Genomic DNA, 8,882 nt, shown 5'->3' with positions numbered 1-8,882 from the left:
GTATATAATTATATATTATATTATTTTAGATAATTATTCATTTTCCATTACCCAATCCAAATAAATAACTGGCTCAAGCAGCAATTATAAAATAATATTAATATCTGATATTTCCAAATTTTGTCTTATGTAATCCTAATAATAATCCTTTTAAATAATTAAATATGTATGTATACATAGAGAGAACATTTATATATAGAGACAAAGACAGAGACACAAACAGATTTACATAATCTTTTAAGATTTTCAGAGAACTTTATATAATATTTGACCCTTACATTAATCCTGTGAGACACATACTACTAATTTCTGAGTGAGGAAATTGAATCTTAGAGAAGTTAAGTAACTTGCCAAAGATCATCTATGTACAAATGTCTGAGGAAATATTTAAAATGAGAACTTCCTGATCCCACAACTACATAATGTGATAATGAAATTAAATCTTCCCTGTACATTCTCAAATCTAATCACCAAAAGGACAATGAATCAGAATTGACAGAGTGCCCTCAGGGCAGTCCTAAGCAAAAACATCTGTTGTGATTGGACACATAAACTAGGAGGAAGGAACAGAAAGTGAAATGCAAGAAGCACTTTTAAAAGGGAGTGACACCTTTCTGTAGCTCTTCTTGTTCATGTATTGGACCTGAAGGAGCTCTTCTTGTTCATGTCTTCAACCTGGAGGAGCACTGGCTGAGACCTTGGACTAGGTGAGACTGCTCTTAAACTTTCCCTTGGAATTACACTTGGTGAGTGTAAAGACTAAATCATCCTGTATTTCTCTGAGGAACTCTCCTTTCAAGAGATGCTTTGTTTCTGAAGCTTTTGTTTCATTCATCTCTGGTCTTCGGTCCTCTGCCTTGGCCCCTTCTCCAATTGAGGACTAGTTAGATCTGCCTGGGTTGAACAGGGACCAGAACAAATTATTGAGTGTTTTAGGGTAATTATCTTACCTTACCCTCTCTCTATTTTCCTTGACTTTCTCTCTCTCCTGTCATTTGTAAATAAACTACCATAAAAGTCATTTTTGACTTGAGGTTTTCTCATTGGGGATTGATATTTATCCAATTCCCTGGAACCATTCCTTTTTAATATTCACCCAACAAAACCCCCTTTTTACCCCTTACAATACTGTGTCACTAAGCTTTGTCTTAATGGAATGGAAGGGTAAACAGGATAGGAAGACAATCTAATATGTAGAAAGAATGTTGGCTCTGGAGAAAAATAAGCTTTTTTTTTTCACATTCTGGCTCTTCACATTAGACATATAATTTGAGGAAATTCACTCAGTATCCTAGACCATACCTTCCTTATTTATTTATTGCTAGATGGCCTTTGAATTACCTTGCAATGTTAAATTCTATCCATGAACAAAATCCATGGTGTGAATAATAAATTCATAGGACTGTGCCTAAAGCAAATAGCTGAGAAGAAAATATAAAGCAACCTTATAAAGTAATGAAAGTTATACACTCTATATACATTTAATATAGACAATGTTTCAAATGAACTCATGATATTCAATGAAAAAAATCAACAGCAAAATAATTTGTCAAAATAATTCAAATAATTAGAGAACTTGATTGAATATCATTGAATCAAATGATAAACACAATAATTTTGTTTTCTTAGATCATGGAGAAAATATTTTAAGTCATTTAATGTAAATATACATTTATTTTGTGCTAAGCATAATTTGCTCAATTACTTTCTTGCAGTTTACATTGAATGTGAGGTTTTTATTACATAGAATTAAATTATTGAATTAGAGTCACTTTTGGTTTCAAAAACAGGAATGGTTCCCAGCAGTTGTAGCTCCCACAATTAAGATGTTTATATTGAAAGTGAAGCCTCTTATATATCAAAGAACTTGGGGTTCTTTGAGAACAAAATTACTTCAGATTTTGAGGCAGTGAAGACCAAGTTGACAGTACTGTCACTGCCCCTCTTTCCCCTTTTCACTGTCTTGATGAAAGGATACCTTTAGGGTTACATAATTCCTTCCCTTCACCTGACTCTAAACATCTTTCTTTACTTTTGTGGTCCTATAGATTAGATGCCTGAACATGACATTCCTGAGTCAAGAGGAATCTGATTAAAATATGATTTGGAAATATTTAATACAATAAATAAAAACCATAAAAAAAACATGAAGTATGTGATTATCTAAGTCAATATGCAACCAGCAGATATCTTTAAGTATAGTTTCATGGACTGTATTTCTCTGTCTGATAGCATTGCTGTAGCTAACAAGGTAGTATTACATTGGATTCATACTAGCTTTGTCTCAAACAATATATAATTTTGAATCTATAGGAGATCTGGGACTTCCAGTGATATGCAGATGCTCTCATTCTCAGACATGTGCTATCTGTTCTGGGAATAGAGGCTATTCACTGATTCTGCCCCTACAAGCAGCTCTCTTTCCTCTTAGGAATAGCAATAAAGTGTTTCAAAACTACTTCTTTGAAGATTGATAATTTTTATCTGAATTCTTCTGCCTTCAGAATTCAAAATTCTTACAGTCTTACAAATCATCTCATGTTCTTTGACTCCCATAAATTCTAAAGAATTAAAAACAATGTCAAAGAACTTGCAAATAAATTAGAAGAAACAAAATATATGCACTTGAAAGAAGTTTTGTCACAGTGCAAGTTATGTGAAGTTTCCTCAATACTTACAAGAAAAATTCAAAATAATTTTATACCTTTAATACATGAATGCTAATCAGATGAGAAGAATGGTGAATGTGTCTGGAGTGTATTAATTGTGAATAGTGATAAATGAGAGGGGTGGAAGGAGGAAGCTGAGACCTGTAGGCAGGAGGGCAGGAGGACCAGGGGGCTGGGGTGTTGTCTGGTTGGAGCCAGGAAGGGGAGTAGAGAGGGACAGGGCAAGGAGTGTACTGCTTGGGGGCAGGGAAAAAGGGGTGGTGGGGGCAGGGAAGAAGGAAGGCTGCCACTGTCCCTGCTGCAACTGCTGCTGCCACTGCCACCCCCACCCCCAACCTCATGATGATCCATATCTTTCTGAGCAGCTGGCCAGGACTTCTCCTCTGGGGCCCAGAAGCTGATGATGGCCAAGACACACATAATGAAGTGGGCTGATGTGGAAAAATTAGCTGATGAGCTTCATGTGCTATCACTTCCTGAAATTATATTTGGAGATGTTTTAAGAATCCAATATTTTTCTGGCTTTGGAAATGAATTCAATGCAACTGATGCTATATAATGTGTAAACAGATACCAAGATGTTCTTAACATGGCATGTGCTGAAGAATGGCAAGAAAGGAGAATGGAGGTTGAGCACTCCAAATATAATATTAGACCATATGACTGGAACTTTACAAAAGATTACAAAGGAGTTTTGTATTCCTTTTTCCCAATTACTTGGCTAGGCTCTTAAGTTAACATTTGTGCTTACAACAGATCATATAGACACTGAAATTAAAAGCCAGGGAAAAGATTAATTTTTTTAAGTTCTGTTGTTTGAAGATGAACTTCATTATCATGTAGTTTCAGGTTTATGTGTGAAAATTAGAGTGATGCCTTCTAGCTTTTTCTAATTATTGACATTTTTCTTAAGAATTGATAGTGTGGATATTTTTTTAAAAGCCATCCCAAGTTTATTTTCAACAACAACAAAAACCCAACAGAAACACATCAGCAGGTACACAAAACAATAATAATAATAAAAATAATAAAAATAATTTTTTAGAAGAGCAATACCTTTTCACCATAAAATCCTTTTCAACTGAGAGTAAAGTATTGCCACAAAACAAATAAAGGTGTTAAAGAACAAACAAGGAGACAGAGTGAAACAACTCTCAAAAAAGAAAAATCCAAAACGTAGGCAAAGACCATATGGGGAACTGAGGTGAGAAGGGAGTAGAGGTAGCAGGAGGCATAGCAAAGAATGAAAAGCAAGCCAAGAAAAAAACCACACACCCCAAACCCACAATCTGCTCTCAAGTTGTGAGCTTAAGCCCTACCTATCCAGCCTGAGATCCTGCCAGGGCAAGTAGTGGTCCAAGCCAACTCACACCCCTTGAAATTTCAAACCTGTTGAGAAGTCTGGAGTCCCAACCCAGAGCAATCTGGACTGAATGGAGCCAATCTGCATGGGCCCAGAACAAAACCAGGAATTCCAGTCTGGGTTTGGGATGAGGATATAATCCAGTTTGGGGTAAGGACACAGTTCTTAGAGGGAGCCTCCCTAGGATCATTTTGTCCAAAACTAAGGGTGGAGCTTCAGGACAGTGCAGTCAAGGGTGTACCTGATTGAATCAAGAAGACATTGAGGCAAAAAAAGTGCAAATAACCCTGGAACTAGAATTTGATCAGCACCTGACCTGATCAAGTACAGACTGAGAATAAAAGGTTACACCTCAGCTAGTAATATCTGGAGGGTCAATTGAATCAGCACAGGAAGGGGACTATCAGAGCACTCAGCCCTCATATCATCTGGTAAACTCATAACAACCCAGAAAATAAGCAAAAAAAATAGCATCAAGGAAAGATGAAGTTTAATAGTGTACCCAAACTTCCCAGAAAACAGAGCCTACCTCTAAATAGATAGTAAAAATGAGCAAACAAAAAAGCACCTAACTCTAAAGAGTTTTATGGAGACAAAGAGCACGGTGGAGACAAAGAAGGGGACAGCAAAAGCAAAGAAAACACACATAAAATCCAAAAGAAAATTATGGAATGGACACAGAGTCCAGAAGAGCTCAAAAAAAATTTCAAAAACCCATTAAGAGAGGTAGAAAAAAGTGCAGAAGAGAAATGAAAGTGATGCAAGAAGGAAGGAAAATGATGCAAGAAGAAAGGAAAGAAATGCAAGAAGAAATTAAAGTGATTCAAGAAGAAATGGAACAATTGAAAAAGGAGAAATAAAAGCTGACAGATGAAAACTAGGCCAGAAAAATCAGAATTGACCATCTAGAAACTAATGTTTTCATGATAACTCAATAAACAATAAATCAGAATCAAAGGAATGAAAAAAAACAGAGGAAAACATGAAATACCTTATTGAAAAAAACAACCCATCTAAAAATAGACCAGATAATCTGAAAATTATTGGACTACCTGAAAGCCATGAACAAAAAAAAACCCCTTGGATATCATACTACAAGAAATAATAAAAGATAACTTCCCAGAGATCCTCAAACAGGAAAATAAAATTGAAATGGAAAGAATTCACAGATTGCTTCCAGAAAACAACTGACAACCTCCAGGAACATAGCAACTAAATAAGAACCATCAAACCAATGAAAAAATACTTTAAGCAGACAGAAAAAAGCCATTCAAATACCATCAAGCTACAATCAGGATCACTCAGGACCTAGCAGTCTCTACAGTAAAGGACCATAAGGCATGGAACATGTATTCAGAAAAGATTTGGGTTTACAACCCAAAGTCACCTGCAAAACAATATTGAGTTTTGAAATTTCTTTCAGGGGAAAAAATGGTCACATAAAAAGATAGAAGATTTTCAAGCATTCCTCAGGAATAAGCCAGACATTAACAAAAAAAAAATTGAAGACTAAATATGAGATCCAAGAGAAGCCCATAAAGGTAAATAAGTAAGAGAAAATTTAACTGATTAAGTTCAAAATGTATATACTTCTGCATGGAAATAAAACTTCCGTAATTTTCAAAAAAATTACTCTTAATAGTAGACAAGATAGAAAGAATTTACTCAGAAAGAGGGTGAAGAAATAAGTTGATTATGAAAATATGATTTATATCATGGTATATGGTGATATGATGTATATGTAAATGTGATGATATGGAACAATATGTATGATATGATAGGTATGCATATGAATGACATGCAAAAAGTCAATCAAGGGCTGAAAGAGAGAGTTGATATAAAGAATCTAGAAAAATCAATAGAGAGGGGAGGATAAGGGTGGCGATGGGCTATGTTTAAACTTTACTCTCATTGCAACTGACTCAGAGAGGGAAAAACAAATATGCTCAGTGGTTTATAGAATTCTATCTTATCCTACAGAAAATTAGAAAGGGAACAAGACAAGGGAAGTAGGGAGTAAGAGAGGGGGAACTGGAAGGGTAACAAAAAGCAAAATACTGGTGAAGAAGAACAAAGTTAAAAGGAATACAGCAGGATTTAAAGGGGATAATATGATGGCAATACAGAGTTAGGAATCATAATGCTGAATGTGAATGGGAAGAACTCACTGATTAAATAGAAGTAGACAACAGAGTGGATTAAAAATAAGAATCCTTCTATATGTTGTTTACAAGAAACACATTTGAGGCAGGGTAGCACATACAGATTCATGGTAAAAGACTGGAGTAAAATTTATTGTGCATCATCTAAAGTAAAAAAGCCAGGAGTAGCAATCATGACACCAGTCAAAGCCAAAGTAGAAATTGATCTGATTAAAAATTACATTTTGTTGAAAGGTACAATGTAGTAATATCAATACTAAACATTTATGCACCAAATAGTATGGCATCTAGATTTCTAAAGAAAAAATTGAAAGAACTCAAGGAGGAAATAGATAGTAAGACCATACTAGTGGGAGATCTCAATCTTCTGTTTTCAGAACTAGATAAATTAAACCAAAAAATAAATAAAAAAGAATAAGAAAGAAGTAAAGGAAGTAAATGAAGTGTTAGAAACATTAGAGTTAATAGATATCTGGAGAAAATTGAGCAGGGATAAAAAGGAATATACCTTCTTCTCAACAGTATATGTTACTTATACAAAGATCTACCACATAGTAGGGCATATACATATTGCAAATAAATCCAGAAAAGTAACAATAATAAATGTCATTTTGTTAGATCATAATGTGATAAAAATTATAATTAACAAGAGTCCATGGAAATGCAAATTTAAAATTAATTGGAAACTAAATAATCTAATTCTTCAAAACAGGCAGGTCAAAGAAGAAACCATAGAAATAGTTACAGACTTCATTCAAGAGTGTAACAATGAAAAGACATATCCAAATCTATGGAATACAGCCAAAGCAGTACTCTGAGGAAAATTTATATTGTTTGTGCCTATACCAACAAAATAAAGGAGGAAATCAATGAATTGGGCTAACAACTTAAAAAAATTAGAAAAAAAAACAAATAAAAAATCACCAGGTAAAAGCTAAATTGGAAATCCTAAAAATCAAAAGAGAAATTAATAAAATTGAAAGTAAAAGAACTGTTGAATCAATAAATAAGCCTAGCAACTGGTACTTTGGAAAAACAAATAAAACAGGAAAAGTACTATTCAATCTAATAAAAAAAATGAAATAAGAGAGTCAAATTAGTAGTATCAAAGATGAAAGGGTGATCTTACCTCTAATGAAGATATATGAGATGTTGAGAAGATAGAAAAGATAAGATTTGGAAACATTAATATTTGGAGTGAATACAAATAAGTAACAAATGAGATCATGACTGTGAGCCCAGATCACTAGAAATATTTTTTGTTCCAAGATCTACTAAACACTCTGATTTTGTGTTTGACTCATCCTTATTTGTTTGAACTGATTTTCTTTTCAAATTTTTTGAATATCTAAATCAGAATTTAATAAATAGTTTGCAATTTCCTTCTTAGGAATATTTTTGATATCTAGTATTTCAGTGGGACTCTTCTCTGTTTCTTTTTAGAGCCTCATCCATATTACTTCCTTTGCCTTTTAGTTTGCCTCCAGGTTGTAATATCTCCTCTCAAAAATGTAATTTATTTTATTTTGTGTATTTACATATAACTTCATACACATCTACCAATTTAGTATGCATCTATAAATATAATCATTACTTCCACTAATAAAAATTTAAGTTCCTTTGGAGCAGGGACTATTTCATTTCTTTTTCCTCATATCTTTTATTTGTATCTATCATATCTTATTCTAGCCTAGCACAGTTATTGAGAACATAGTATATGCTTTAAAAAATTTGATAATTAATGAGTGATTGATCATTATGTCCTATTGCCTTTATATACAAAATAAATTCAATTAGAACAATTCACTTTTACTTTGATATAAATGCAAATCACTCTACCATTAAAAATTCCTTATAACTTTAGTTATTATTTGTGATGTTAATTTCAATATTGATATGATTCACTTTTCCAGAAATAAGCTGATTCATTGCTTATTGGACAAGTATCTCACATTTATTGGGCAGCATTTATTAGAATTTGCAGATGTCATAAGAATTATTTTGGTTATTTACAAAGCAGAAAATATTTGCATAGAACTGTGGGTCATTCTATGTTTTACTTTATTATATAAGTTTCAATGGCCAAAGAATAATGATGATGAGCTGGTCTACCTGGTCTACCAAAACTGATGGTCTCTTTCTCAGTGTGTACTTGAAGCCTCAGCATGGCAGAACCTTAGTATTAATATCTGTTAGCATTTCTTTTGATGATTTTATATTAATTCATTGCCATAATAGGGCATCATAACAGGAGTTTTATAGAAACAACCTGTGAAAGTTTTATACAATATTGTAATATTATAAAAGACTTGACATACATTAAATATGTCCTCAATTTTATTGGTTAAAAAACTCCATGTGATTTTATTCATTATTCATTTAATGTGATTAATGTACAGAGAATCATTCACTAATTTTAAAAAAAATTAAAAAAAAATTTCAAGGGGAAATGAATTAGTGAACTAAAAATTTCAGCATCACTAATTGTGTTAGAAAAAATTCAAATATAATATATATGTAATATATAAACAAGTAACTTTTCAAACCTAAATTAACTCTAATTTCCAAAGAAAATAATTAAATTGATCACATTTATTATTTTATTATGTGACAAATAAAAAAAGAATGAGATCTAATCAAAGAAAATATGTTGAATCTCCATCTCACAGTAAGATATATATATATATA

General features: G+C 32.9%; 1 pseudogene; it reads left to right on the top strand.

Moving 5' to 3' along the window:
- Positions 1-3,008: 3,008 nt before the first annotated feature.
- Positions 3,009-3,666, top strand: LOC123254381 (annotated as a pseudogene).
- Positions 3,667-8,882: the final 5,216 nt, after the last annotated feature.

Source organism: Gracilinanus agilis, unplaced genomic scaffold (genome assembly GCF_016433145.1).
Source record: "Gracilinanus agilis isolate LMUSP501 unplaced genomic scaffold, AgileGrace unplaced_scaffold20755, whole genome shotgun sequence".
NCBI lineage: Eukaryota > Metazoa > Chordata > Mammalia > Didelphimorphia > Didelphidae > Gracilinanus > Gracilinanus agilis.
The sequence above is the reverse complement of the archived record's forward strand: the minus strand, read 5'-3'. Positions and strand labels throughout refer to the sequence as shown.